Source organism: Taeniopygia guttata, chromosome 1A (assembly GCF_048771995.1).
Source record: "Taeniopygia guttata chromosome 1A, bTaeGut7.mat, whole genome shotgun sequence".
In the NCBI taxonomy this organism is placed as follows: domain Eukaryota; kingdom Metazoa; phylum Chordata; class Aves; order Passeriformes; family Estrildidae; genus Taeniopygia; species Taeniopygia guttata.
Window position 1 is genome coordinate 56,398,593 of NC_133025.1, and position 24,777 is coordinate 56,423,369.

General features: G+C 39.6%; 1 long non-coding RNA gene across 1 annotated transcript; it reads right to left on the reverse strand.

Annotated features, from left to right (window-relative positions):
* Positions 1-937: 937 nt before the first annotated feature.
* LOC140682228 (uncharacterized) lies at positions 938-21,447 on the reverse strand. Its single transcript, XR_012053590.1, has 3 exons — positions 19,586-21,447; positions 4,485-4,631; positions 938-4,298 (listed from the first exon to the last, which is right to left on the reverse strand). It is a non-coding gene; the product is annotated as an uncharacterized lncRNA (long non-coding RNA).
* Positions 21,448-24,777: the final 3,330 nt, after the last annotated feature.

Genomic DNA, 24,777 nt, shown 5'->3' on the forward strand with positions numbered 1-24,777 from the left:
TCTATACTTTTCTACTACAACAAATTACAACAAAATTAAATTGGGCAAAAAATGAGGCCTGGGGAAATTCTTTTACCAAGACTGAACAGAACAAGGGAAAGAGAATAACTGTTGATGGACACATTAACTTTTTGCTTCTTAGCAATGTTGAAGGGACACATCTTTTAGAGTTTTGGTCCCTCATCTATTACTGGATTCAGTGAATGTGACCCAAGTTAGACAGAAAGAATAGCTATGCTTAGTACAAAGCAGCCATGAATTTCAGAGGGAAATGCATTCTTAAATGAAATGAGAGATCTCAGTCAGTGCTAAGTGAAGTAACTGCTCATTTTGGGTGTCAGTGGAGCTATGGCAGTTTGTCAGGCAAATATGATTCTTCTCATTTCTCCAGACACTACCTTACAAAACTGATTCAGGAATACAATGATTAATACCAGCAGTAGTCACTTAAATTCTTCTCTGACAGCAGCCGCACAACATTTACCATGCTGGCTGAATGATTTCCCACTGGGGCAGGGAGCCTAGTGACTGAGATCAGAAAGTAAACCCAGGACACTAGAAAGCCAACAAGGGGAACAAAAAATCTGAAAGAAAATAAAAAGTAAAAAAGTAAATAATTATAAAACCACAATCAAAATCAATGTGCCTGTTTTATTACCTGCTGATCCCACTTCTTTCCAACCATAGCAGGAGGCCACATGCCAAGCCAGTGTAAATGGAATATGTTTATTCCCTTGATCACAGCCCTTTCTCACTGCTGGAATGCATGCTATGAAGCTGAGTCTGACAAACCTCTGAAAAACACTTCCCTAGACAAGCACAATGTGATAAGAAACCAAACTCCACATAAAGTACATAAAGCTCTCCTTTATGACTGGTTTTCATTTAACCTCTGTCATCTTTGAAGAAAATATCAGAGTAGCAAAAGTCACTTGCTAATGTCAAGCACCTTCTGAAAGTAGGCTCTGAAACCTGGCTTTCCAAAATAGTCCAAATCTCTGAAACCTGCCTTCAAAAACTGCAGTAGAGAAGCCACCCATCCATTCTCAGCTCTTGTCACAGTAACTCAGAGAGATACACAGCCATGCTGACGTGTTGAAGGCCAGTGAGATCCCAGAGAAAGTGATCTGCATGCAAAGCTTGCTCTGTTTTTTCTGTTTTTCTGTCTCAAGTAAAGCCTACCTCTATTTTCTTAAGTGATTTTTGTGTGTGTGCCCATGCGTGGCTTGCAATAGCATTTGCTTCAAACAGGCACAGAAGAAAAGAGGTCTCAAGCACAAGGCTGGAAAAATGCCCCTGAGCACACCCACCCTTTTTGCTCCGAAAGGCAAACTTCTTAACAGTGTGGTCATTGCCAGGAAAAAATCATATTTTAGGACTTGGTATTTTTTTGTACCTTAAAATAAAGAGATTTATAAGCTTTTATATCCTGATTTCATCCAGTTTCTGTTCCCTCTCTCCTGGTTGTGCCTTTGCTGCTGTTTTTCTGCCTACACCTCCTCCTCCTTTTCATTCCATTTCGTGACTATTTTCTCTGGATCTCTTGAACTATACTTCTTCTAAAATATTCCAAAAATAATTTATTCTGAGAATAATTTATCTGAAATTTTGTGTTCTATGCTTTAAATTAGTTCTTCATGTTGGCACAGAAAATCTCCAAATCCCTGGTTCAAAGACATGGGGATAAATGGAAGAGTTGTCAAATATAATGGAAAAACAATTCTAGTGTTCTGTGTCATGAAGGAGGCTGCTCGAGGGAAGCAGGAATTGCCATCATTTTAAGGGACAACCTACATTGTATTTTTGGTAAGAAAAAAATCCACAACTGTCATAGCACGACTGCACTAATTTCAAAGTAAGCCAAAAGCTGAATAATTTTAATTTAGTCTCACAAAAAATGCATTTCAAGTCACCTTCACTGCGCACAACCCACATGTACTATGTTCCTTCCCTGAAAAAAAATACAAGTGGTCTATTATTAGTAAAGGGCAGAGCAGAGCTGGGAGAGGAGCCCTGGCAGGTCTGGGGAAGGCAGTGCCTGTAGCTGAACACATTTGCTTGCTCTTCAGTCAGCCTGGCCAGGACTTGCACAGCTTTTGAGACTAACAGCCTGAAGGGCCAGGCTCCACAAAGCTGCAACAGCAAAGCTGTTCTGTGCTTATTTAAGCAAAACTCTTCCTCTGAGGCAGAGTCTGAGAGCTCCCCATGGGAAACTTATTTACATATTTGAGTGATACCTCACTCGGTTAGGCGAACACTTCTCAGGACTGTGAATCCTGTAGCTAGTCTAAATCTGGGATCCTGCCATGCTTTCCTAGCTTCTTCCCAGTTACAGGCAGAGAAAAATTCCAACTGATAAACCCTTTTAAAAGCGACTTTTTATTTTACCGCTGAAGGAGAAAGGAGCAAGATGAGCCTTAAGTTTTCATCCATCTGGTGGTGAAGTTTGTGACTGTTTTTAGCTCTTGGACCACAGACCATAGGCTTTGAAGACTTGCAGGCCCACACAACTCTCTCTTTGAAAATTGAAGGGAAAAAAACATTCTTTCTTCTAGCTACAAAGCTGGTTTGGGTCATTGAAGCAGAGCAAATCTACAAGAGCAAAAATCTAGTTGAGGTAAGGTTTGGGGAATCAGCTTTTAATATTGAGTGGTATGGAATGGAAAGCCAATGTAACCTTCAAAGCACAGGACTCAGATGCTACAGGAACGGTCTGACATCTGTGCCACACATATCTTATGTTGCATTGGAGTGGGGGACTGACACAAAAGTACAGGATTTATAGGAGAGGAGATGCATGGGTAAGAGAGCAGTGGTGGGAGTTCATCAGCAGCAGCATCCTGCAGAAATGCACTTCTAGAAACAGCACAGGACCGAGCCATTCCCCCCACACCCTTTGCAGGAACAAAGTTTGAACCAAATTCTCTTTTTCTTTTGTGACTTAAAGGGAAACCTGGTGAGCTGCGAACCAGATGCTGGCCCAGAGCTGTGGTTCACAACCACGAGTGCTGTGGTCCCCAGAGCTGCAGCAGCACAGAGCCTGTGGCCACAGCAAGAGCAGGCAGCAACACTGCCCAGCAGCTCCAGCTGCTGCTCTGTGCACACCAGAGGTTTGCAGGCTGGAGCCCTTCTGCTGGAAACCTTCAGGAGCTCTGAAGGAGCTCCACAGACACTCAGTGGGGCTGTGCAAACACCCCTATGGACCTTGCTGGAAGGGTTTGCCTGTGGAAGCAGATTTCTTCTTGTTCTTCAGAGCACAGATAGAGGACAAGCAGCCCTACACGAAGCCATTAGCATTCAGAGCTGGGCCCATGGCTGCTCTGGAGTTCAGAGGGGAAGGTCACACACCTCTCATATTGCTGATGGCTTCTTTTGCACAGGGATGCTGCTGGTGATGAATTACTCAGGGCACTGTCCAAAGCCCTGTACTGTATCTCTCTTGTCTAGGGCTGTTTCTCTCTCTATAATTGTGCAGCCCCTGGGAGCCAGGGCTGGGAAGCTGAGGGAATTATCAGATTACTGCAAGGCAAGGCAGGGGAGAGCAGGTGGAATTGTAAACAGGCACAGGGAGGGGGCAGAAAGACCTGAGCAAATAGCTGTTGTTTCCAGCTTCTAGCACAGTCAAGTTATTCTGTTCAAAGCCAAAATTACAGCTGAGGCAGAGAGTGTCCCAGGGAATCCATCATTACTGGAGAAAAGAGGAATTGGCACCAGCTACCTGCAAGTGCTGCTGTGAGGAAATGAGAGCTGGCTGATGACAGACTTCACCTGCTGACCTGGCTGGAGAGAGGGACAGAGAATGCCAGGGACAGTGTGGAGCAGGCCTGAGGGGAAAAAAAAAAATTACAGAGAAAAAAAAAAAAGATAGAAAAGAATGAAGGAGGCAAAGAGACCAAAAGGGAGAGGTGGAAGAAGGAGTAAAACCACTTCCAAATCCAAGGTCTTTGTTCATCCAGAAAAAGGTACATTGCCTTCTGTCTGTACATACCCAGCTCTCACCTGAGAGGTACAGTAAGATAAAGGCGGCAAATCCCTTTATTTTGCTGTTTGTTGTCTGCTAGCTGGAGATGTCTGCTGGCTGTTCTTTTACCCTGGGTCTTGTTTGCCTGATTAGGCTGTAAACTTTGAGGTGCTCATGCACCATGTCTGGCAGCAGTCATGGTCCCTGTGCCTCAGATGAGCCCAAGGAGCTGCTGTAACACATCAGTGCATGGGTTACATTGAATGCTCTGGTGCCCTTCAGCTGCAACAGCAGCTGGATCCCACTGGATGCTGCTGAAGCTGAGGATCCTCTGAAGCTGTTAATACCAAAGCAGAGGAGAAAACATGTCAAGGAATAAGTGAACTTTCATCTTCATGAGTTCTTAGCAGGGAAGGAAGGAAGAATGGACAAGCAGATAAACAGAAACTGAAGTGAACAATGTACTGTGATCTACTGAGGATATGCAGATCTAGGCCCAGAAAACTGGAGTACAAATAATCACCTGTTTGATGCTCCCAGAGCAGACCTCTGAAGCAGGTGCCCACACTTCTTGCACAGGCTTTGGTGAGCTCAGTAGCTCTCTGTAATTCTTTCCTTTAAGGCACTGTAATGAGGTCAGTATCTTACTCCCACTTTACAGATGAGGAACCTGAGGCAGAAGGAGGGGAGGTGAGTGAGCCAAATATGCAGCCTGATCCAGCTACAAGCTTGCTCAAGCTCCTTTTATTATCTCTTGCAAAGCAAAGAAAGCATCATGCCATCCAGGAGTACACACAACACAAACTTACTTACTTCATCAGCAACCAACACTGCAATGTCATCAGTTACTGCTAATCTTTTCTGAAAGTTATGGTTTGAAGGGATGGGTAAGATGCTTTCCAAAATCAACAGAGTTCACTAAGAAAGGAAAAGAAAACAAGATCTGCTACATACAAATTTCACATCAGAGACAGAGCAAATATTTCTTATGAGCTGGGAAGGGGCAAAGCACAATCCTCCTGAGCAGAGGGTGGAGTACAACCCTGCTAAGAGAAAGTCTTGTTATGATGTTTAGTTTAACAGTTTCAAAGAGAAATGGGAGGTGAGGTATTTTCACTTGGTCTGTGGTTTTATTCTGAGGCAATGCTATGGATGTGGCAATTCCCAAGCTTGTTCTGATCTCCCTGCAGAGCTGTGGCTTAGAGATGGAGATCTGAGGGATGAAGATCCCTGCTTTGTGCAAACTGTTCTTTCACCAGATTCTGGGTGTTGCTGTTCTCTGTTGCACTGGTTGTTTGGTTTCACCCGACTCTTATCAGAAGAGCACAATCTACTCTGGCAGATTGCATAAACAGGACCAGAGCCTTCAAAACCAGTATTTTTGGTATTTTTTTTCTGGTATGCAAGCTGAAAAATATAGACACATTTCTGACTTCCAGTACAAGTCAGATGATTCAGAACTGGAGAGAGACTTTAACTGGTACATTTAACCTTAAAACACCATCATAACAATGTCATATCATTGATCTAGGGAATTTTTCAGAATGGCCTGTGTTTTTGAAGATTAGATAGATAGATAGATAGATAGATAGATAGATAGATAGATAATGTACTTTCTTTTTTCTTAGAAGAGGTCCACTATCTACACACTGTATGTATGTCAGGTAAAGCATAGTGAAGATGTCTATGTTTAAATGTGTTGAAAATAAGAATGCCACTGCTAGGGCTCCAATGCTTAAAGCCAAGCTGGAAGAGAAATAAAATCTGTTCGCATGTAAAGTTACTGGAGCAGTAGAGGGAGTCTGATGTGAAAGGACTCTGGGAAGCAGCAGTGGTGGGCAGGGTGTTGGAAAGGCAAACTCCTCTGAAACCTCTCACCCTAAGCCGCAATTGTTTTAATGCCTCTGTCAGACCCTGCAGCCAGGACAGGAACAGCAATTTACTCACTGCTCACATGCCCTGGAGGTGCAAACAGCTCATTCCGAAGTGGTTTGCACCTAAAACCATATACCCTGGAATCAGAATGAGACAAACCCAACACGACTCTGCAGAGAGATGTTGGGATATTGATAGGCTAATTTTGGTGTCCCACCGGGGAGCTGCTGAATCCATTCTGTAGGAAAACAAAGGGAGAGCTAGTTGCACAATATGCAAAAGCTTTTGTAATTTTCATTAAAGGCTGGAGAATCCCCAGGGTTTTATTTAAGCAGAGAAGCAGTGAGCAAAGCCATTTTAAATGCACACAGGCACCAGTGCAGAATGGGAAATGAACTAATAGTAGCTATAGGTCAGTGAAGGTTGCAACATAAAAAAAAAGAAAAGAAAGGAAAACCAGATAATTATCCTTTCTTTCGTAATTAACCCTTGTTTTCAGTTTCTGCCTAGCTTTCCAGCCCTGAGGGAGAAGGTGTTTGCAAGACAGATGCCAGGTGATCCATTTCAAGGTGTCCCATCACTTCTGAAGCAGAAGCAAATTACCTGAACTTGAGAATAAGCTGGCAGCTACAACAAAACCTGCTGTCACTTGTTATTTTTAGATCAAGAAAACGAGATATGTGGCCACAAAGGAAACCCCACCTGCAAGGTTCGATTCTAAGGCTGAGGATGCGTTTTTTTCCTCTTAAAGGGCGCCACTCCCCTATGTAAGGCAATTTTGACAGGCTTTCAGAAAGTCAAACTGCCCTCTGCAAGCCTCTGCAAACTCTAGTGAGTAATACTGAAACAAGCTGAGAAGCAGCTCTCCCTGGTCTTTATAAAAGAACCTGTAGAACTGTGCTTTTCTATGCTTTTTAACTGATCTATATTTTTCCTCTTTCCTATAAATGGTCATATCTAGCAAGACTATGTTTGTTTGTTTGTTTGTGTTTTTTTACATGGAAAAGAAATTCTTGCTTGGTATTCTCTGAAAAAAAAAATCAAAAATTTCTGGAGGAAAAGTAACAAGCTAGTGTGACTCATGATCTTCCAAATCTATATTAGGGAGAAACCACCCATCCTGCAGGAAAAGAGGTAGTCATAGGTTGATCTAATCCCCACTAATTCCAGACAGTGCATAAAATCTTCCAGCACCACCTGAGGTAGATTCTGAATCAGGAGAAAGAGGGGTTTACAGGTTGCACGTAGCCCCTGACTTCATGGAAATAATGGAAATGGAAATAATTCTAAATAAAGCATGGAAAAAATTCTTACATGTCACAGAAGATCATAAAGAATAACTTGAACAGGACATGAAGCAATTACTGCTACAAGCTCTTTACAGCTCTCTGCTTCTCAATCACTCCTCCCAGCCACAGACTCCTGGAAAAATTTACATTTCTTTCCCATAGCTCAGGCACATATTCTACAGAGCAGGAAGAATGATGGGAAAATTAAATCCACACATTAGACTAAAGTGCTTCCCTGCCCGAGTAAGATGTGCTACATCCACAGGAGAAGAAGAACAAGCAATTGATCACTGTGTCACAGGACAGGATGGAGCTGCTGAATTAGTATTGAGCTGGAGTGTTCCTTCTCTTAGGAAGCCAAGCTGCATTTCACAGATGTCATTTATAATGAAAGATAAGGTTTGCGTTCATCTGCAGGTTAGGTCTATAATGAGATTCACTTCCCTGGCCTCTGAGTCACAGTGAAGTGACTCGAGCTCTCCAGCAGGCAGTGCATCAGCCCCAGCCACAGACCTGCCAAGCATCAAATACAAAATGCACAGCAAAGCACCCCCTTGCTGTCCCTTGTCATTACATATTCACCTGGGGTATGGCACCTCCTGTCACCCATAGAGCTATGGAGAGTGTGACACTGGAGCGTGACCAAACGGAGCTGCTATCTCAGGGTCTGTGTCTTTGAAAAGTGCCTAGCTCACCTGAAACCTCCCCTAGAGAAATAAATGGTCTCCTAAAAGTACTGCCCAAGGGAAGGCCTTTCCTAGGATGAGGCTTTCCTTCTTTGCAAGTGAGAGTTTGCTGCAAAATAAAAAGGGGCAGGAAACCCCAACCCTGAACTAGATCAGGTGTCTGTGGTTGTGTGACCTAATACAAGACTGTGTGTTAAAGAGATGTTAGTTCTTGTAGTGCTCCAGATACAGAACTTTAGGCAGCACTTCAAATTAATGCAAGAGGAAGCTTAATCCAAGTTGCACTTTCTCTTTCCTAATTTTTGAATGATTTGACAATGTTCCTTAAGGCTGTGTTTAGGGCTTCTGATTGAGTGGCTAAATGTGATGCCTGTTTGATGAATCCAAGCACACTTTCTAACCCATACTTAGCTTGCCACCACTTTAATAGCAGCACTTGAATAATTCATTGTGCACCTGCTTCACATGATCTGCTTTGGAGATGTCAGCCAGAGTCACCCAGCACAACCCACTCCTTTGCAAGAGCCCTGGTGCTGGCCATCAGGAGCCAGCAGAGCTGCTTAGCATCATCCTCAAAAAGTCTGAAATTTTCACAGGCCTTCTCCTTTACAGCCTTCTCCTCAGTCTGTCATACAAGCACCAAAGAAGGAAGTAGGACAAAACAGCATGGGGTAGGAGAAGAAGCAGAATTATTGGAGCCCTAAAAAAGACTATTTTGAGATTTTGTCATCAAAATCTGTCTCTTTCCATTTCAGTCTTTTATGAGGCATCCCAAAGTTCCTAGGTGTGACTCACAGGTAAGAACCGTCATGTTACCCAGAATGGTTTGAAACTTTTAAGTAATTCTCAAATATTTCATATTGCAGCTGATGACAGTGGCTGCCCTCCAAGGAAATTTGATCCACTAATCCAAAATGCAAAGCAAGGAGACAGCAAAATTAAACTGGTCACTTTTTTTTTTTTTTTTTTTTTTTTTTTTTTGCCATAGCTGTTTGCTCCACTGCAGCTTATTGCTAGAATTGGCTGAAATAAGGAGTGCTGAAATATATACAAACTAAGCTACACTATTTCTAGCTGCACCCAAAATACTTGGAAGCCAAAGCTTAGCATGAAACACTGTTCTCACTAAATTCAGATGAAGGTTGAAGTCAGATTCAGATTTTGGGAACTCTCACTGGTTCCCAAATGAAATTTCTAAACTTAATAAGGTTTGCTCATTGTCAGATATTATACTCCAGCCATGGAAGTGGTGAAATTTCATTAAAAGGTAACCCAGGATTTACCTTGCATAGAATACATGGCTCTGCAAATCATGTAAAATCCTCTCCAGACCAAAACATGAGTTGCTTTAAATGTGACATAAAATGGTGAAATTCTTGTGGCTGTCCTATGCAGGGCCAGGGTTGGACTTTGATGAACTTTGTGTGTCCCTTTCAACTCAGAGTATTCTGTGATTCTGTAATTCTGAAAGTTATTAACAGAGCACATGGTTGTTTGGTTTTTTTTTACGAGTCTGTTATGTAACAGACTTGTAGAAATAAAGTAAGATCTTGAAGCCAGCTTTTGTTTCCTTATTTTGCTAATGTTAGATATGAGAACACTCAGACATTTGGGAAGTAACCAAGAATTCTTTCATATACAGAAATTAAAAAATTAATAATTGAATTCCCTATTAGTTAGGGAAATAAATAACAAAACAAGGATATTCTTTTAGCTTTTTATCCTTGAGGTATAGGAGTCCCTTCTTCAGTTTCAGTGTATCTGAACAGTGTATCTGTTTCCTAGAGCCTCCACAGAAGCCTTCTGCAAAGGCAAACTATTCCTGTCGAAGTTAACAGGAAACAAAAAACCTGGGATAAAAAAAGCTGCCTGTAGTACCTTTGAACTTTTCTCAGTGTATTTTTAAAAGAGCTCTCTAAAATGTAAAAGGGCAAATCACATAATAGCTGAAAAAGGGCTTTAGAGCCTGAAGACATTTAATAGCTCAGCATTAACTATTCATTATGAGGCCATATGGATCGGTTCAATAAATGATGAAATAAGTTATTGAGAAGTCAAACCAAGAATACTGGAAAGAAACATTCTCTTACCCAGCTCAGCCACAGATTTGTTGTTGAAGACCAAAATGCTCTTAGCTCACTGAAGGCTCAATGTGTATATCCAGAGTCTCATAACCATTTTTCCCAGGTTGTGGGGAACTGTTTTCCCATTTTTCTCTTTTTCATTCCTTTTTTTGGCCATTTCTCTGATGATTGATCCTCATCTCCTTTGTCATCCTCAGAATGACAAAATCTGTACTAAAAATGACACTGAGAGCTAGATGATTGAGATTGTTCACTGATGATTCAGAGCAAACCATGTGTGGCATGGAATGTGTATGGGAAAAACCTGCATTTTGTCACATCAAGGGATTACAGCTGTCCCAGGTGAGTATAGCACAGCAGATCATTTTTCTAGGAAGGAATGTGTTATAGCAGCAGTGCTGTTAGGTGTTGAAACAAGTGTTTTATGCGTTATCAGCTGACAAGCAAGGTGAGAAGATCCTTAAAATTAGGTACAGTTAAAAGCCCTACTTTTAACTGTAGAGAGTCCAGATATTCTTAGCGCTATAATTATTCATATTTGTCTCTTGTAGCTTAATAAAAACCTAGTAACTAGAGAAGAAAAAGCATAGATTTGTTTGCAGCACAAAAAGATTTAGAATTAACTGGTATTTTATGTAAGTACAGTTGAAATCACCTTCCTGATTATTTACAGCTCCTCGTTTTCTCCCTAATAATATAGGACTGGCTCAAGGAAGCCACTTTTATGGTTGATATGCTTTTGTGTCTTGGAGTCCTTTGAGGTTAGGATATTGATTTGTAAGCAGGGCTGGTTTTCAGGTTTTTACATTGCCTCAGATGTGTTTCCTGTAGACCCTGGGGTTGTTGAAGGACCACAATTTCCATCATGAGGCTTCTCCCAGTTACCTGAAGAAGGCCTCACCCACTTCTGCCTGGTCAGAGAGGCTGCACAGACCCCCACCCACCACAGCACTGACCACGTTGGTCCCCAGTGGTGACCTGGGACAAGACCTTTGGGAAGAAATTGTACAAGCCCTCAGAGAAATCTCTGGTCACTCTGCAGGACGAGGCAGGGGGCTGCTGCCAGTCAGTTGTTTGCCAAAGTCCCATTCAATGGCTGAGCCATAAAAACAGGCTACATGTTACAAAAACTGCTCTTGTGCAGTGGCAAAGTGCTATTTAAAGTCATTGTTAGGCTTGTTTCACCTGTAAAAAGAACAAGCTAGATCAAAACTGGAAGCATATGTTTGACTAACTTGCTGAGACTTGCAACATGCCAGCCCATTTACAAAGGGTTGCTTGTCAGCTCTAGCAAGATTGTTCTTCAAACAGCTGATTTTAGCCTGCACTTGACTTGAAAACCAGCAAGTACACCATCCTACAGTTTCAGAGGAAAAACAAGGATAATGAGGAAGAATCTTAGGAAATACTTATTTTCCATGTGCATTAATTCAAACTATAACTGAATGAAATATTAACATTCATTATTGCATGAGTTATGGCATGGTTCTAAGGAACCTCAGGAGATCTAGTCCCACCTCCTTGAGAAAGTTTAACTTACAAGCCTTGCAGCTGCAGTTTTGCAACCAGGAGGGATGTGATATCTGTGGAAATACTCAGCCACTGAAGCTGATGAAGCAGATCTTGCCATACCAGACATTTTACTGGTTTGTGGGCTTTTTTTTTTTGTTATTTTGCTCAGGGTGATGTCTGGGCTGATGGAAGCATGGTTTTCCTAATGCAGCTGTGTTCAGTCCTGCATCATTTTTCTAGAATAGCACACTAGTGGTCCTGGTAATGTAGACATGGCCTGCAGCTAAAATGATCATCAAATGAGCTTTGAAAAGCTCAAAGTTTGCATGCAGATCATGGTGCTTTCCTTCCATCTGCTACTTATACACTTATTCATTTGCTACATCATTTGCTACTTATAAAAAGACAATAATAACAGCAGATTTGTATCTTAAGCACAGATGAATAATAAAAGATAAATAACCCTGAAATATTTTTCGAAACTCAGGGAATAGCAGCCTCATAGCAGAAAACAAAAAGGCTTTTACAACCTCAAATGTGTTTATTAAGGGGTAAAACAATACCCCAGGCCATGTTATTTCCAATTAATGGGGCCTTTTAACACACGTTTCTTGATATATCTTATTTTTATCTGCTGAAGTAATATAGAGCTGTGAAGCATGGCCAGAAGTGGTGCTCTGCAGAGAAATCTCTGCTGAAGAAGCTACAGAATTTTTATAGTTTCACTTAACTAAAATGAATGGGGGAAATCTCCAAAGTAAGTTGGCAAAAGATTTTCTTTTTAATAAATCCCATTTTCCTGGAAATAAAGATCCATTAATCAGTAATGTTACATCATGAAGGAAACAAAAACCTATTAAAAACCAAAAAAAAATTCCTGTCTAGACTTGTAGACCTGTACAACTGGAGAAGCACAACCTTAGCACTGTGGATGCAGCTAAGCATGGCATAAGTGAAGAGAGGCCAGTGGTGGCAGAAATCACATCTGAGTGGGAATGGAAATCAACTTTACTGCTAGAAGCTGTTTTCACACTAGAGTACAAATACAGCCAGTGTGTAAAATAAAGTATTGCACTTTGAAATTAATTAATCACACCAGCATATAGCCTGTGGCTATGGAAGGCATCAGAACTCAACTTTGATCAATTGAACAGCTTTGTGTTTTTAACACTGTTCAACATCCAACATGGCTCTCAGAGCCATTTTTGAAATATTTTTCAGGTGGTTTGCAATCTGTTTTTCACAGACAGAGCTGTCACAGTGACTCAGTAGGATTCTGCAGAGTAGTCAGTGTTAGAATCAATACAAACAGCTGCAGGGGATGTATCCTTGGAAGAAAGAAGAAAAACCAACCCCGTATTCAAGATTTAAAATGTTCTTCTTTTTTAGATTCTAAGCCTTTGTCACTTTTCTTTTTCCATAAGGTCTACACAGAGGTTACCTTCAACAAGCACAATATATGAAAACACCTGAAAGTATCTATAAAGTATTCTGAATTACTCTGTTTCAGAGGGTACCAAATCCAAAGCCAACCTTTAAGTAGCCTAGAAAGGCAGCTGAACTTATAATTCTCAATATGACTTTAAAACATGATAATCCATATAAATTGCAAAAATACACATCCCTTGTATACATTTGTCTCAGGCATGTATTTTAATTTTTTAAAAAGTATATTTAACTGCATGAAATATACATATGCCCTTCAAGAAGACAGAACGTCACAAAATTGCTGGCCCAGGAGGAGTTCGGAAAAAGCACATTGTTGAAAAGGTTTACATAAGTAACTCCTTAAAAAAAAATTACACATATCTGTTTTTAAAAGCATTTAGTGATGGATACTCCATAGGCTTTCTCAGAAATGTCTCAGAAATTCACTATTTCCTGATATCAGTTTCCTCACTGTAGTTTATACTCATTTTTATCTCATCTGCCACAGTCATGGAGAAAGACAGCTTCCCTTCCTCTTTGCAGGAGTGTTTTACATATCAAAAGGTCTGTTATTGCATGTTTTCAGGACCTTTGATCATTCTTGCTGCTTTCCTCTGCGTTCAGAGTTTATCCTACTGGAACTGAGGACTTTTGATCTCTCAGAACTATTTGAAGTGGTAGCTGATGTCAAACATTAGCCTGCTCTAAGCTGTTTACCTGTGTGCATTGTATCACAGAACAGAGACACCAGTATTTGGCCAGGACTTCTGGACACCACTGCAAGGTCCTAAATAGATTTAGTAGCAGCAAGTCCCAGAGGAACTTGACTGAGAATTTGGAGACTGTGAATTTTCCTTCTATTTCTGTCCTTGACCATAGTGCTTTTATCTCCAAGTATCTGCTTCCTCTGTCAGACCTCCCACATGCAAATGGTGTGGAAGAACCAGGCATTACTAATTTTATTTTTCAGCTGTTTGCCCATGCTATCACTGTAGTGGGGAACTCCAGCAAAGTTGATACATTTCCGTTCAAAGTATTTATTCAAATTCCAAAGGACTTCCTACTGTATTCACAGACTGATGATAAGTAATTGAAACACAAGACAGTATGATGGCTTGTCACGGGCTATTTGAAGTGTCAGCGTGCTGGAAACCTTGGATTTTCAGTTGCAATGCATTTCTGGAACATATTGCAGAGATACAAGCTCACTCCATTCCAGGGCCAGCAAAATTAATGATCTGCCCCAACTTAGTTTAGATGGAGATGAAGTTGTGCATCGAAGCTGCCTTAACAGCCACTAGTAATTTGTTGTTAACTACAAGAGGCAGGGGCAGGGAATCAATTAATTCATTCAGGAAAGGAATCGATTGCTCCCCTAAGCATATGTTTACCCTTGTAAAGAGCAGTTTATAGAGTAGGATGCTTCACAAGGACTTTGGGGAAAAGGAGAAATTTTAATTGCCTGACCATTTACACATTTGGGATGCTTGCATTCTCTTGCTTCCTTTGAAGTCAGAGTCCAGAGCCCCCAAGGACTATAAAGTTACAGGATAATTACTGATTATTAAGGAAATATGCTCTGTAAAATAATTATCCATATCCTTTCTTCTGTACTGCCCCTTACCCCTGGTAGCCAGTTGATTTTAAAAAGAAGAAACTTCTAGATAGAAAATGTTTAAGTTTTCCAAAGACTTTTGACAAAAAAAAAACCAAAAAAAAAACATCCCTTCACAAGAAGCTATTGAAGAAATCTGGCAACCAGCACGGATAAGTCATGGCACAGCTTAAAACTGGAGACAGAACAAATTGGACATCAGTAGCCATTTCTCACTGTTGACAGAAGTTAATACTGGAGTGAACTAGGGATCAGCCTCAGGACTGGACTGAGGACATTCAACCCACGAATTAATGAATTGAAAGTGAAGGTGAACACCAAGGTGACTATGCCCCCTTGATTATTCTAGGCCACTAATGATTACAAGAAACTTTGGAAAGACCTAACAAAGACCTGGGGAATATTCCAGAAGTGATGAATTCACAGACAGCTACAATTTTTGTCAGTACTGTAAAATAAAAAAGAAAAATTTGCTTCTTTTCCCTAACAGCAGTTAAAATATTGTCTCAGAGTTATCATATTGCTGTTGCTGTTAGGCTGCATTTTCTGCTATTTCAGCTCTCTTTAGGACCAGGTGAGAAGTAGTGCTAATGCAGAAAAAGAGGTTGGGTCTCAAACTATGATGAGGGTAGGGGAATCCTGCTTTTTCAGCAGCATTTGTTATTTTAACTGCTTCATCAAACCACAGCAAAAAATATTTGTCTGAAGAGCAAACAAAATAGCAAGGAAATCAGCTCTCCTGAATCCAGAGATGGCCACTTAATCATTTGGAGCACCATCCTTCTCAGCAGAGGAAAGCACTGAACAGCAATATTCTCCTGCCTGTGTCTTTTTGTGGGTATCTGTAAACTCTCCCACCACTGCTCCAATGACAGCAACACATTTGTAGAAGCCAGGACAGCTCATGTCACTGTACCTCACACCAGTGGCAGAAGGATCCTTCACACCAGACCCCAATATGTTACCCTTTAAATAGATTTTCCTCTCCCTCCGCTGTGGCTCGTGGAAGCTCATCAACCAAGGCGTGCAAGAGCAGAGAGTAAAAAAGGAGTTCAGCAGAGCTTAAAGCAGTCCTGGAGGTGACAGCTGTGAAAAATGAAGTCATTTGCAGCCACCCTACACAGGCACTCCTGGCACTGCGAGGCAGGAAGGCAGGGAGCTGCCTCAAGGACAGGAGAGCCCACAGCTTTGTCACAGTGGATTAGCTCACCTTCAACCACATGGATTTGTTCTTCCCAGCCTCCACTGGGATTGCTGGCTCCAGAATGGAGAGAGCTTAGTGCTTGTTTATGGTTTTGAAATACGCATTTATCTTTGTTATTTCTGTATTAGGGATTACAGGCTTGGGTGAGTGGTTCTCAAAGTTTTCTGTGTAATCAAACCAGAAGGAAGCTTCACAACCTCAAGCCAGATGTATAGAAATTAATAGAATGTGGTCATTCTCAAAAAAAAAAAAAAACAAACCAAAACCAAAAACAAACCAGCCTGAAAGTGTAGGAAGCCTGTGTAAAGCAGCTCTTGGTAATTATTGTTCACTTATATACTGCTAATTTTAAATAGGCTTTTGCATTTTAGAAGGGCTGCTGTGCTTGCCTGTTTCAGGAAGAAACATTACAACTGCTTTCCTGTGCATTTTGCAATAGTCTATTTCACAATGCTCTTTAAACTCAGCAGAATATAGTGGTTTTACAGTTCAAGATTAAATAATAGCACCATTTAGAAAGCAAATATTGAGGCAAAGAACTTCAAAGCTGCAACATTTGCTAATTCAGCTTCTATGTATTTAAAACTGTAAATACAATAAAAGAAAAAAGCTAAATGAAAAAGCACAATTAATTGATTTAAAAAATATTATAATTAATATCTCATTTGGACTTCAGATATTTCTTTTGCTCTCTCCCAGATTGAAGCACAAAAAGTCCCCTGAACTTTATAAACTTTTACCTTACTATACCGAGTCAAAGCCCTCTGCAGCAGAAACTATTGGACTGTGTAAACGTGGAATTAATTAGTGAATGCATTGCAACAGACACTCATTGCTTTCCTTTCCTGTAGGGTTAAAACTCTTTCTCTTGCCCCAGCCACAAAGAAAGCTTTCCTGCAATAATCATTTTGCCACTTGCATTTTTTTTCACCAATGCATACTCTATCTTTGTTTTCCTCTTTCTTATGTTACCTGATAATGTTCTGGTTTCCTTAATAACACTAAAAATATCCTGCTTTGCGCCTCATATATTACCTCTAGAGATGTTTCCTGTAGCATCCCCTTCCAATGCAATTTCCTCCAAAACTCATCAATTTATAATAAAAAAGAGAGCAATGGTATGGACCCAGCTGCTTTGACAGCACAGCCACATGAATTGCACATGACCCTGCACATTTCACCTTCTTGTTTTGTGTTTATTAAAAAGTCCTCCCCACCACTGGCACGCTCCACTTTTTAACCACATTTTATTTTCCAGCCAAGTGTTATTTCTTGACATGCAAGCAGGACAAATTCAGAATTCTTCAACTTGGCACTAATATCCTGGGCAACTGCACTGCACAGGTTAACAGTGCTTAAACTCACAAGCACTTCCTCCTTTTGATCATATCTTTCCAGAGGGAAATCAAAACTGGCAAGGTCAAACCAAATCTTCAAGGAGGGACTTGCTAAATAACTGTGAAACTGAGGGAAGCACAGATTTTCTGGAGCCTGAGTTTATTTATATGTTGGAGAACCAGAAATCAACACAATTCTCTTTTTTCCTCTCTCTACATACTTCTTGTATGAGTCTGAATTCCTTTGCTGCAAAAATAACTTGCTGCAGGAACAACGCTCAAAGTTCAACTTTATCTTTGCAAGAGCTAAATGCTGCAGATTAAAACAATGAAACTATTTAACATCCTCCCTAACATTTTCCCTAGTATTTCTCAAGTGAGGGAAACACTACACCTCACAGAAGTAGAAAAGACGAAAGTTTTTTGAGAAGAGCTGGCCTCCTGTAGGCACTGAGCCTGGGTATCAATGAAAACAACACCACACAGAAACATTTGCCTCCTGACATGGTGGAAAAGAGAGCAGATTGCAAATACACGAACCTTCGAGGCTGAGTATCTCATATTTCTCTGATGTAGTCACACAACCTTGGAGAAACCAGTTAAAAGATGCTACCAGTACTGGCATAGGTATCAAAACACCAAATAAAAACCTAAGAAAGTGGCAATTTCTCAGGCAGAAACACAAAGTCATTTTTTTCTGTTGTTTTTGTTAGTTGGTTGCTTTACTTGTTTTTTTTTCTCTTTTTTTTGTAGGGTTTTTTTTTTTTTTGTTTTTGGTTTTTTTTTTTTTTTTGAGAGCAGAGGGTGGGAGGTTATTTATTTGTTTTGCATTTGGAAAGGAAGTAGCAGAATACCAAGGTTATTTTCATACCAGCTTTTCATGTTTCTTACCAGCTGCTTGTCAAACCCAAATACAACCATTTAATTCCTCATTACAAAGAAACTGTTTGGATTAAACAGCTCTAAATTCTTCAGTTCTCAAGAGGAAATTCTTATATGTTAGGTACCAATTGTGATAACAATGATGTCTGATGTGATCCATTTATGTAGCGTTCAGCTGTTACAAAAATTTAAATCAGTTGTTGTTCTTATCTAACCCTGACAAATAAAGCATCATTTTTTAACCACAAAATTTTATCAAAGTCCAGGAATCAGGGAAATTCCTCCCTCTTATTACCTGGTGATCAATGGTCCATGAGTAAGATGAATTACCCTCTCTCTTTCTTCTTAAAATGAAAGAACAGTAATTAAAGGAAAAAAATCTACTGTGCTAGGTATTACTCTGCCTGTTTACACATACAGAAGATTCCCTCAGGCAAGAAGGGATTATTCTATTTTAATCCAAGAACATATACCACATAACTCCCAGCTTTAAAAGACCCAAAAGACACAGAATAATGAATTCATCTTCCATTACAGGTAGATGAATTTTTGAATGCAAAGGAAAATCCTGACTGAATTCCTCATTAAGACAAATGAAACCCTGAAAAATAATCCAATCTGCTGATAACATATTAAAAATTGACATTTCTTACTATTAACCTGTCAAAAAATAGATCCTAGTATCATTTCAAGGCCTCTGCAAGACAAGCTTTGTATTTGCTCTTAGTCAAATACTTTACAAAGTTGAATCCTTGACTAGATATTTGCCTTTATCACTGCTACACTTACACTAAATGAAACTTAAAAAGAAACTTGCTACCCTCTTAGTGTATATCCACAGTGATTCCGTAATGGGACTGCTGGCGGGAGTGACAAAGCTTTACACTGGGGGTTTTGTCCAGAGGCTTTTTAACAGTGAGGGACACAGAACCTTTGAAGAAACATTCCAAACCCTCTGAAAATCACTGAGGTATGACCCACACATAGGTGCATCCTAGAACATGCACCTACTACTACCTGGCAAAGGTTTGAGCATTTCCTTGGGAGAGATTCCAGCTTTTTTTATCCGCAGGAAGTTTTCACCAGATAGGTCAAGCTCACATAAGCTCTTTCAAATCAGTGTTTCCTCACTTTGGTATTTCATCTCTAGACAAAAATGACAACAATCTGGTTGAAACCTTTTTTCAAAAAGGTAACAGCTTTCTGCCTAGATGGCCATGAAATTATTGATGGGTTTTCCCAGTCACCAGTGCATTTGGAGGCGCACGGCATGTCACAGCTGCCCTCCAGAGTGAAAAGGCTCGTGCGTGCAGCAGGCAGCTGTGCATTGACATGGGCCTCTGCTTCACAGCAAAACTCCAGTGCAATAAAACCAGCATTTTCCAACCCAAGTGGCTGAGGGGCAAGAGACATTTAAGATCTTCTAAAAAAAAAAATAAATTAAAAAGTAATAAAACCCAATTCACAGAGAATGTTTCATCTATCATTTTGCAGCAGGAAGGCAATAAAATATAGGTTCAGCATGAACACACACAAGTATTACCAAACACGCAAACTCAAAATATAACAAAATCCAACCATTTTAATGAATTAGATTATATCTCACAGATGCACAAAAAAAAATCTTATTCCTTAAAGTATCAGGTGCTCAGGGAAACAAGCTGATTTGTCCACCATAAAACCTGAATGCAATACACCTTTCTTTGCCTTACCTCAACATGTACTGTCCTCCAAACCCTTGTCTGCAGCTCAGATTTTTACAAACTTGGCTTATAATTGTTACTGAAAAGCACTTAGTCTCCAATAGAAACTGTGAAGAAATAAGCCTGAAATAGAAACTGGTCTCTGAAAAACTTCTCAGTCGCTATGGGATCTTCTTAGTTTTTATCCTTCACTTGCCTGCCTTGTTCATTGGTGCAATATTTTAAAATCCTGCAAAGCCCAGCTCTTGCTCCTCTTGGGCTCCTATGTTTTTCTACTCTTCTACACTGCAAATGGTCTTTTAAATCCAGATCTTTAATCAAAAATGTTTGTTTCTGGATCATCCTTCTATCAAAAATGCCTAATTTTTGAGGTGTGTGCTTGTCCAGGTGTATTCTGAGTTATGCTCAGAATATGTTATGTATCACAACTGGGATGAACATTAGGAATCACAAGGCCAACTACAACATAAAGAGCTGCAGGATTGTAACATGATGTCTTCTATTTCTGCCAACAGTATGAGGTATTAACCATCAGCAGTTCAGTATGACAAATTCAGTACCTTGCAGGTTTCAGAAAATTATCTTGCTGCAAAGGTTGAAACAAAATCAAGTAATTTACATCATTCCTAGCAACTGTCACATTACTATGGAACAACTTGGGTTGGAAGGGACCTTAAAGATCTTCCAGCGCCAACCCTCTGCCAAGGGCAGGGACATCTTTCACTAGAATTTAGGAGATATGCAGTCAAAAGGGCCTCTAGAACTCAAGCAACAGGCAAGTTAGACCTCTTCTGTCACACTCACATTACTTCAGGGTAGCACCAAGGATCTCCTTGACATTACTGTATTTTGCAACCACTTTATAATAGCTTTCAGGAAACAAAAACAAAACAAAATCAGCCTCCCCCCACAACAAAGCACGAAACAAGGAGAAAGAAAGTAAGTAATGATATTCCAAACCTGCAACTACTTTAAGCCCCTCAAATGTGGAAAAAAACAAACAAACAAACAAACAAACCAGTAAGGAATTAAAGCATCTGATTCTTTAAAAGCAGTACAAACTACTATAAGATTTAAAAAATGTGCCTGCAGTAGAAAGGAGGTAAGATGGAGAAAACCTTTCATTTACTTACTTTCTCCTCAGTCCTCCCTCCCATGGGTTTAATTCTTCCTTTCCTGATATAGATGAGAGATAGCCTTAGATGGAGTTTTTTCTAATAGCATCTTCTAACAATCCTCTACCTATTTTCAGGGCATCCATTAAAAAGGGAAAACTGTGGTGCAGGTAAAGCACAGCCTTTGGAAGCTGTGCATTCAGGAAGGGCAGGTAAGGATGGGAATAGGAACAGGTGTCACAGGCCAGCTCTGGCACACAGAGAACAAATGCTTTTTGACAGAACGTGATCTTCTGAAACCACTCAGGGAGGTCTGGGAGGTAATTTATAGCACACTTCCCTCTCTGCACATTCTTTCAACCTCACCTCTTCCAATTAAAAAAATTTTAATCTCAAACTGAGATTTGTAAATTGGGAACATGGGAATTCTTTTTTCCCCATAGCAACTATGTGTTAAGTAACTGACAGTTAGTTACTTTTTTTTTTTTTATTATTTTTAAAGAAAGAATGGCCAATATATATTCAGCTTTTTATATTGAGAGCACAGCCTCAGAAGCACCTTCTTATTAAGTGTACAGGTTATGCAGCTTCATTGCTGTAGGCTGGACCTACTTTATTTAAAGTTTAATATGGCTTTGCAAATATTTAGAAGTATAGCTACCTTTAGCAATTTCATTAATTTATAATTTAAGGTCTTGTTCTTATGTTTGAAGCCTCTCACACTGGAAATTTGTGTGTTTCCTCCATCGGTCTCATCTCTCTTCTGTGCTTCTGAGAACATTACTGACATTGCCAATTGCACAAAAAAACCCTTTAAGCTGTATCAAGAATTGAGAGATAATCCTCCCATCAGCTTACATCTTAAATGAACAAAAGAGAAGGAAATGAGTTGGTAAGTACAGAGAAATTAGTGTGATGCCTTGAGAGGCTACCTAGAACAGAGGCTGGACAGCATTAAAGCAATAAAGTAGGGATTCATTAAAGCCTTCAAAGGACACACCTTGGGCAGTACAAGAGCCTGGCTGTAGCTACACCCAAGACGGACTCCTGATCACAAGTTTCGACACTTTTATAAGTTTTGGTCCACTTCCATATTGGGCTTTAGTATCCAATTACAGCTTCAGGTTATGAAGTCCCATCGTCCCAGACTGCTCTCCTCAGTTCACTGCTGTTCACACTTTTTGGGCCCAAAGCTGTAATGGTCTTCGGTTCTCAGGCTGGAAAAGAATTGTTTTTCTGACTAAACTGCGAATAGAACTTGCTATCACTTTATATGGAATTCCGTTACACACTAATGCAGTACAGAATCTGGAAAATATGAAAGCTAAAACTTCCTTAAGTTTTATCCGACTGCATCATGTGCATAGTCACAAAAAAAAAAAAAAAAAAAATCTGTTGCTGTTGTACTGATCCCAGTTCTAGTGGCAGCTCACCAGTATCTCCAAAACTGTTCCAGATTTATCTACATGTAGACATCAGTAAGAGGTGCAGCACTAACTTTTCATAGCAATTTGTCAAAAGTATAGATATGAGGAACAATAGATATAGATATTTCAGCACAAATGTTCTTGTATAACAGACATACACAAATACACCCTAAATTTTTCTTTGGCCAAAATATTGTAGAAGATAAATTTCTGCTGTAAAATGTGGAATTATTGCTTCATGCAATGAAAAAACCCTTTAAAAGTAGTGTTGCAAGACAAAGTCCACCAAAATATTTATAAGTAACAAGAATAAACATTGGGAAAGACTTCTGGAATGTTAAACCAAAATTTATTTGCCATAGATCTGGTTTGGTGGCTGCACTGAGAAGTTGGCAATAACCAACTAACCAAGATCTTTTCTGTCAATCAAATGGATCTGTTGGTTTTCCACTGAAAATAATACAAGAATAGATTAAAAGAATAAAAAAAGAAAAGGTGGCTGGACATGGTCACAAGATGCTGCTACTCAAATAAAATACTACAAATCTTAATTAAAAGTGTATTTCAAAAGGAAAGAGGAAGTATAATTTAACTTCCATGAAGAGTTACATACTTTTCAAGACTACCCACCTTCAAATACTTTTCAGACAAGAGGTAAAACAGTAATCCAAACTAGATTTTTTTTCTAGCTGAACAAACTGAATGTTCTTCCAAATGTAATGAGAACTTATTTTCATTTAGAGGAAAAATAGTAAGAAACACACAGAAATAAATGTTTCAGAGTTGAATTATTTAATATATGCACCAAAATTGAGCTCAGTGGCCAAGAAACTATTTTTGAGACTGAGTTTTTGACCCTTCAAATTTATGTTCAGATTGAGAAAACTGAAATAAATTTTCCTTTAATGAATTTTGATAAATGGATTGGGACATGCAGTCTGTCGTGGTTTTGGCACACTGTCCTGCCTCTTAACTTGGATGGCCACAAGATGAACCTCCAAGCATGAAAACCTCTATTCTTAGTTTGGAAATGTTGCAAAATGATGTAGTAAACAAGAACTGACTGAAAAGCACAAAAGAATCCTGTATTCTGTGGCAGCCTGCAGTGCACCCAACTCAGAGACATTTGGGACGCGGGAGAATGGAGAGAAGCACTCAGGTGCTCCCCAAACACCACCTGAAGAGTGAAGACACAAGAGACTCCAGGATTTCAATTTAAAAGAAGGCTCTCCAAAACAATATTAGGTCACAATAGCAAGCAATGGTATTTAAATGCAACGCTTCCAAGTTTAAATTAGAAAACACTGTTTTGACGGCTAAGGTGGGGAGAGAGGAGCCCTGATCTTAGGAAAAAAATGTTAATTTCCTTCCCAAATAGACAAAAATTGCATGGGTTTGAAGACTCTGAAGGCACTGCATGAAACCAAGTGCTTTTCCAACACTCATCTAGGAAGTGTATGGCAAAGCTTTGAGGTGAAAGTTGTTCCCAGATGTCAGATCACGAATAAATCATAAATATTTTGAGGAGAGCTCTGAGAGTATAGTTTTCTCCAAACTGAGAGAAACAAGCAAGTGGTGCAATTGAAAAAATTCTTTTCTTGGGCCAAAATCCCTTTGGAAGGGAGCTGGGAAACCATTCTCTTTTAAAAGATCAGCCATAGATAAATATTAGAGACTCTTTACCTGCAATGAATTTGGTTTGCCAGTCACCGAGGAATGTGAGTGAAAGAAATCTGCATTTTGATTTGAGAATATTTCCTCCTGTAGAGAAACTGCCCATTAAAAAAGCACCAAAGCCACATCAAAAAACATTCACAAAACAAAGAATCAGTAATTTGAACACGAGAACTGAAGCCCACGCACATCAGTTGCCACTGGCCATTACATCATTTGAACTGCTTTGCCCTTTATAGTGAACATACACTTGTTATCTCCAATACTTGACTGAAAGGTTGGGCATACAGCATGAGAAGTTCTGTAAACTTTTCCAAGTTTAGCAGAGAAAACCAGGAAATTTATTTTGAAACATTTTTTTGATATTTATACTTCTTCTACTTTGACACATCTTCCTGTACTTTTCTTTATAAGTGTCTATTTTAAAATAAATCATATCAAACACTTCAGGCAATTAGATTCAAATCTCTACTGACAAGCAAAGTTAAAAAAGGAAGTTCTGACAAAGTCACTGTAAAGATGTCACAAGAATAATGAATAAACATTTCTATACAATTTTATTCATACTTCAGCTGCGATTTCTGTTAATAACTGTTTTCAATTTCTTTGATGAAGGAGAAAGCAATTTGCTTCAGTCTTCACAGGTAATAGGAGGAACATTCCTCTTTCTACAGATTGTCTCTTAGAATTTAGCATGAATAGAAGAACTTCAACCTTAAACATTTAAGCAGGAAAAGCAGACAACAAGGCCACAAAAATTATCAAAACCCCCTTTAAATGGATGTACTTTAAAACCCCCCGAAACAACCACAAAGAACATTATATATTTAATTTTCAAAGCAGCTTCCATTCCACGTTTTTTATAAGCAGCTAAACAGATTAAACACTACATGTGAGCTGGAATTTAGATGCCTTCCAGGCAAATAAAAAGTTGTAGCCTGAGGTTAATAAAACACAGGAGCAGAAAGAGAAATGAAACTCCAAA